The 7269-nt window shown below is 46.4% G+C and overlaps 1 non-coding gene across 1 annotated transcript; it reads right to left on the reverse strand.

The window, feature by feature from the left end:
* Nucleotides 1-6564: 6564 nt before the first annotated feature.
* LOC111815541 lies at nt 6565-6702 on the reverse strand. Its single transcript, XR_002820224.1, has one exon. It is a non-coding gene; the product is annotated as a small nucleolar RNA SNORA8 (small nucleolar RNA).
* Between the last annotated feature and the right edge of the window lie 567 nt (nt 6703-7269).

A 7269-nucleotide genomic window follows, 5' to 3' on the forward strand; every position in this document is an offset into this window, starting at 1 on the left:
TTCTTCTTCTTCTTCTTCTTCTTCTTCTTCTTCTTCTTCTTCTTCTTCTTCTTCTTCTTCTTCTTCTTCTCCTTCTCCTTCTCCTCCTCCTCCTCCTCCTCCTCCTCCTTCTTTGTTTTTTGTTTTTCTTTTTTTTGGCAGAACCAGGGATTGAACTCAGGCCCTTGTGCTCAGGCAAGCGCTTATTCTACTGAGCTATCTCCCTGGCCCCATGATTCCTTTTAAGCAGTCAAAAGGTGTGATAGTGCACACCTAGAATCCCAGCATTTTCAGAGGCTGAGGCAAGAAGATCATAAATTTGAGCAATTTAGCAACTTAGTGACTTAAGACTGTTTCAAAATAAAAAGGGACTGGAAATGTAGCTCAGTGGGAAGGCCCTGGGTTCCATCCCCAGTACTAAAAAAAAAAAAAAATCAAAAGCCATTTAGAAATACATTATATCTGAGAGCTCCTTATGTGTCTGCAAGCCCTTCCTCGTCCATTGAACCACTGATTTTGCCTCCCATCCACCTTGGGAAGTGAGCAGAGCAACCGAGGAAACAGAAACCAAGCAAGGTCAATAGCACATGCAGGGGCTGGGAAGATAACTCAGTAGAATAAGTGCTTGCCTGGCAAGTGCAGGGTCCTGAGTTCAATCCCCAGTACCACAAGAAAAAAAAAGCATACCCAGGTCAGACAGCAAACTGTGAAAATGAAAAAAAAAAAAAAAAATGACCCCGAGAGGGATCCTCCAGCACGTGCAATGCCAGCCCATACGCCTGGCTGATCAAACACTGAGTGATTTGCTGGCCATGGAGTTTGTCACCTGGAACTTCAGGGAGCAGATGTTCCTGAGTGTCTGAGTTTCCTTCTTTTACTTCAACAATCAAACTGGTCCTGGTTTCATTTTATTTTGTGCATGCCAGGAGGTACAGTAAGTGGAAAACAGTTAGCTAGAGATGTATATAATGAACTCTATTTAAAAAAAAAAGTGATAGCCATAAAGAAAATTATTTTAGGCTTCCAGAAAAGTCCATCTATGTATGTTTATCTGTTTGTCCTCTCTCTCTCTCTCTCTCTCTCTCTCTCTCTCTCTCTCTCTCTCCATCAGCAGATACTGGGTGCTCAGCGCTTTGTGAGACCGTGTTGGCCATGATAGGTTGCACGATAGGTTTGTGGGAAAGGAGCCCCTGAGAAAGACCGCAGCGGAAACTTGTGCTTTCACTTTTAACAGTCTCATCCAGATGTCTGTCAAAGGGCCACTCTGGGCTGCAGGGACCCACTTCACCTAGGGCTGCAGAGAGCAAGGCGTCCCGTCCTGGGGACAGAGTTGACCAGTGGCCGCCAGGCACAGAGGATGAACTCTCCCTCTGAGGTCAGACCTGTGCCATCACAGCCCTGTGGGACTGAGCTCAGGTTACCCTCCGTGGGACTTCCTTCGATGCCACATCCTTTTTTGGATTCTGCTCATTTTCTGCCCGACTTTCCCACTCCCCTACTGGTTTCTCCTGGAAACACATCCTTAAAAAGTCATGTCCACAATCACTCTTGTCTCTTAGAACATGACTCCATGAAACCCCAGCCAAGGCACAGTTCTCTTCTGTCTCAGGCTCTCCCCCAGCCCAAGTCTTGGGGATTAGAGTAGGTGGAAGACACAGAAGAATGGAGGACCAGATTAGCTTCAGGTGCCAGGGAGATGTGATTAAAAGTTGAAGGTGGCACCTCCCTGAAGACTAGGGACAAGGGCAGTGGCCAGGCAGGGACAGAGACCATGTCCCTGGGTCTGCATAGAATCCGTCCCCAGTGAAGGGAAGGGAAGACCGATGAGAGCCTAATGCCATTGGACACTGGGGTTTGCAGTCTGTAGAATCCCAGAAGATGAGCGAGAGGCAAGAGAGCAACATTCTCTAAGTAGGCAGAGCTAGCAGATGTCCATGGCAGACTCAGTGTCTGAGCCCATGGGAACCACCATCCGGGACACCCAGAAATAACTGGGAAGGACAGAAGCACAGCTCTATGGGCCAACAAGGATGTGCCCTGGCAGCATGGTGCTAAGGGAGGACGCAGACGGCAAGCCGCAGCATCCGTGGTTCTGTTTCTACGAAAGGGCCCAGCACAGACGAGACTAGAGACAGAAAGCAGGTCAGTGGTTGCCAGGGGCTGTGAGGAGGTGACTGGTGGATATGGATTTTTTGTCAGTGATGAAATGTTCCAAAACTAGACAGTTGGGATGGCTGTATGCCTTCGTGAATATACCAAAAGCCACTGGATTTACACTTGAAATTTTGTGATACTTAGGAAGAACTAGAAAACCTCAGGATCAAAGAAAAAGGGCTGGGGTCCTGAGTCAGCAGAGGAGAGCCTGCAGGTTTATGAAGTGTTGGCTACTCCTGTCCCTCCTGAACTGTTGTTTTTTGGTTTTTGGTTTTTTTTTCAGAACCAGGGATTGAACTCAGGCCCTTGTACTTGCCAGGCAAGCACTTACTCTACTGAGCCATCTCCCCAGCCCCCCTCCTGAACTTTGGTTGCCAAAACGGCTCCCATTAGGCTGGTGATGACGGGGCATCTGTGCTGCGGGAAGCAGGGTGTAGCCAGCGCCGAGTAGTACAGCACAGACCTCAGTGCTGACGAAGACCCAGCTGGATAGCTTACGCCGCACAGCTGCCACGTGCGCGTGCTGTACAGGCGGCCTGGGCTCTTAGGTGTTTTCTGAACTTCTTCAAGCCTTAAGGGCTCCACTGTCCACACTACGACACTGGAGACTTTCTTCTACTTGTTTCTCCGGTGCCCATGGCGTGTCCCCAACCACGACTGAGCTTTTTGAGAGTCGAGATTATGTCTTTTTAGACAAAGAGATTCGTTGTCCTTCCCTGCCCTAATCTGAACACCCATAGGTTCTCTCTGATACTGTGACCTCTCTACCTGACTCTGTACCAGATTAGACCAGGGCTCTGGGACCAGGCCTGCCCTGCGAGGCTCTTTGCACTTGGGCAGAGTTCTGTTCTGTCTGCTCTGAGTCTCCCCAGACTCTGCCCTAACCTCAAGCTTGGTTTTTGGCTCCTGAAGTTTGTCTCATCTCTGTCTTGATACTTGGTAGCATCAGTTTGTCCCCTCCAAAAGAAAGCAAGTTTGGTTTCTGGACATCATTGTGACAGCGATTTTTCTTGGGCATGGTAGGCTCTAACATGGAGTCTGCTGTCTGAAAACAGAGTTGATGTTAAACTCCAGCAAAGCTGAGGCCTGTTCAAAAGCCACTGCAAGCTTTCTCGTCTCTTGGAAGTAAAAGAAGCTTCCAATAGAAATGTAGGCTCCAGTTATGTCCGAAAGGTTCCTCGTGCATTTCCTAAACCTCAGGGCTTAAAAAGAAATCATTTTCTGATAATAGTTAGTTCCGTTTCCTCTGAAAGCCATAGTGAGGGAGGCAGGGAGCCTCCCAACGTTTCTGGGGGGTGGGGGGCAACAGCTCCAGGCCTGGGCTCCTCGCCTCCCCATGGGGTCTACATTTCATACAGGGTCTGTTCCCAGCCAGCCCGGCTGTGTTTACACAGAGGCTGCAGGAACAGGAATGCCAGCCACTTCCTGGTTCCAGAGCTGGCAGCGCGCCTGCCCACGTCTCTGCTGGCTATGTGCCTGAGGTGGCCTGAGGTCTGAACATTCTCTCTAAACAGGCACGTTCTCAATGTCCCCGAGGCCGGGTGGCATCTGGACCCAGAGTGTCTGTCTCCGAGGGAGCATGTGTGTTCGTGTGGCTTTCTGTGTGGGTTCATGGGGTTTGAATATGGGCACTGGTAGTTGGAGTGTTTGTGTATATGTATGGGTGTGTGTATTTTGGCAGTTGAAATGGCTAAGTGTATATAAAAATCTGTATTTATAGTGAAACAGCCAAACAATAAAGAAAAATATAAGTAAATATTAGTAAAAAAAAAAAAATCCTTTCATCACTGTAATGAGTGTTTCCCCCCTAAATCTCTACACAAACATATAAAGCTGTAATTTTCCATAAATGCTACCAATACAGTGGAGAACTGTTCTGTAAGCTAATAATACTAATGTAATGTAATAACGCACTAGTGCTCGCTGTGTGCCAGGCCCTGGTCCCCACATGGATTAATGTCTTCTATGGCCACACTATGAGGCCACCACTATCATGATTCCCATTTTTCAGGGGGCCTGGCCCTAGCTCAGTTCTTTAAGTGGCTGCTTCCACAAAGCTGTCAGCCTTAGGTGGTTGTAGTTCGATCCCCACAACCCTCCAGCCAGCCAAAAGTGCCCTGAAAGCATTCGAGGAGAAAAAAAAAAAAAATCCTTATGATTCCCATTTTTCAAATGGGAAGACTAAACCATAGAGAGAGAGTAGATAATGTCAGTCTCCAATGAGTGGCCACGTACTAACAGGGCCCTGCTGACTCCAGGGCTTGGTTGTGATCACTGCCTGTTAAGAGCTCTCAGGACCACATTGCAGGGGTTCTGGAAAGAGGGGAGGATGCCCCTGAGTGACCGTGGGTGGCATGGCTGTGTGAGGGTCTCCGAGTTCACCTCATTCATTCATCAGCTACTGAGTGCCTGAGACACCTAGGTCATGGGGGAAAATACAAACAATACTTGGATTTTCTTGAGACTCAACAGGTTTGGGGGGAGATAAACACAGAAATAGATTACTCCAGTCGAGGGGAGAAGCCATTCATATTACCTGGCTGGTAACTGTGGAGGTGCCTTTTTAATGTAGGAGACAGAAGAGGAGAGAGGGGAGGGAAAAGCAGAGGGGAGAGTGAAGGAGGAGAGAGGGGAGAGAGAGAGTAGGGGAGAGCAACTCTTGCTTAAGCCTGTGAAGTCCCCAGGATTTCCACTCCCAGTCACAGTGTGGTCTTGAAACATTTTTTTATTTGTATATGTTTGCATTATATTCATCAGGGGGACCTGGTACGTGTACATAACACATCGTAATTCTTTTTATTTCTCATTCCCCTCTTCCTCTCCCTCCATTCATCTTGCTTCTCTTTTGCAAAAGTTCTGTCTCCTGCATCCTATTATCTCTTTTATTTTCTTTCCAAAAAAACTTTATGTTCCTTTATTGGAGCAAGATTCCCGACCAGTATACAGTGATGAATTCACTAAAAGGGACCTATGCAGAAATCACACACTATCCTCTAGACAGGTTAGGGTTACACTTTGACTATTGATGGAATAATTCAATTTATAAAGTTTTATACATCAAAAAGCTTTTAATTTGACTAGGCTGTCCATTAACTGACCTCTAAAAAAAGTGGCATTTAATTTCAACTCTATCTTACAACAGTAAAAAGCTTATGCATTAGGGAGCCTCTCAAAACGTTACCCCACACAGTGGCTTTGAGCAGAGTCCGCTGTCTCCTCCCACCCAGATTTACAGTGGAGTTTTAGTTTCCTCCTAGATCCCCCGGGCTCCACAGTCAAAAGTGCTCCTAGCCCTTGGAGCGACCCTTTCTTGGCTGGACACTGCCCCAGCCCCAGCACACACACCAGCTGCCCCTCCCCCCATCCCCCAAACACACCACGAGGCTCTCAGCACCAGGCCTGTGTGCGGGTGGCAGATGATGCGCCCATTACATCCGGGTACACAGAGGGCCACTCTAAAAGCTGCCGACTGAAGGCTAAGAGCACAACTTGGAGGTCAGTTGGGATCCTGGAAACTCAAATGTCATATTTTCAGAAATCACTGGCAAACTGTACTGCTTCCCAGCTGGGGAGACATTAACACATTGATTCAAATCCCTTGAACTCCATCTTTGTAGCCCCAAGCTCATCCTGGAAAGTGCATTTCGGAAAATATGGAGTTAAGTAACAAAGTCTGGCAATGGGGTTGTTAAAAGTCAAACTTGGGAGGCCTGGGGTACATCCATTGTGAGATAAGAGAGTAAACCCTTCATGTACACATGTAATTTTATTGGAACAAAGCAACTTGTGCACTTCAGACATTGAAACTGCCCATTACTTTTTCCTTTCCAGTGAAAACAACAACAACAAAAAATTTAAATAAAACAACAAAATTACAATACAGAATGTCAATTCTAAAGACCCTACACATTCTGCTGATTCTCCCATCATGCAGCAGTGCTCAAATCATCATTAGGAAACAGTTCTATTGTAAAAGTCTCATCTTAAACTGCAAGGGATGCCTCTTAACATCACAATGAAACATGCCAAAGGAGAAGCCATGGTGTCAAATGCCCACTTAGGGCCTGCCAGATAGCTCAGCAGACTAAAGCACTTGCTTAGGCAGACGCAGGGACCAGGGTTTGATCCCTGTGCTGTGCCAGCACTGCCCCCAGGGCATGCTGAGACTGCCATTGAGACTGGGCGTGGTGGCGCAAGCCTGTAATCCCAGTGCTTGGGGGGGCTGAAAATAGGAGGATCACTACAAGTCCGATCTGTGTAGTGAGACCCTGTAGACCCTGTACTAAATACACTAAAAAAATACGCATTTAGCTCACCCAAGCACATCAAGCCCACCCTTTGAGGACCTTCTATACCCCATTTTTAAAAAGTTTTTTTAAATCTTTTTTTATTTTATTTTTTTAATTTTTAAATTTTTTTAAATTTTTTAAATAATGTATCAATAGACATACCAGGTTTAACATACACAAAGACATGAAAACCAACGATGCCAGATACTGAATTTCTATGGCACTGTCTTTTGAACACACCAACAGGAATAACTGTTGAGTGCAAATACCATACAGTGCAATTAATCTTTTTTTTTTAAAACAAGAGAAAGTAGGCAGGTGCATGTTAGTAAATGCTAACTGTCCATACTCACCTAGAGACACAGTGTAATCTCTGAGCCCAATACACATAGAAAGGAAGAAAGCTAGAATTTTCTGCACTGCTACACAAGGGCCGCACACCCTTCAACTTCCAGCAGAACAAAGTAAGTGGAGAACCACAGTGTTTGAGAAGAGACCTCAAGAACAGGGCCCTGAGCACGTGCATGGGGGGGACTGCAACTGGAAGAAGGGTCACCACTCTCATTCAGGTGACATTCTTTGGCGAGATCTTCATTTTCGAAGTAAGGATTTTCATCAAAATAAAAATCTCTCCTGTATCCTGACTTCATGCGTTCAATTTCTGCCACTCCAACCCTGGTCACATAATGCATTGCTTCTGTGTCTTCCTCCCCAAGTGGTGCAGACACTTGTGGGTGGCTAACAAATGCCACAAAAAAGAATTCGGGATTTGGGCAATGAATTCTGACCTCTTCTGAAAAGAAGGTTGGTAGAGTTTGTTATGTATCTGTTCTACTTTCAGTATTGC

Source organism: Octodon degus, unplaced genomic scaffold, assembly GCF_000260255.1.
Source record: "Octodon degus isolate 3935 unplaced genomic scaffold, OctDeg1.0 scaffold00017, whole genome shotgun sequence".
NCBI classification, from domain to species: domain Eukaryota; kingdom Metazoa; phylum Chordata; class Mammalia; order Rodentia; family Octodontidae; genus Octodon; species Octodon degus.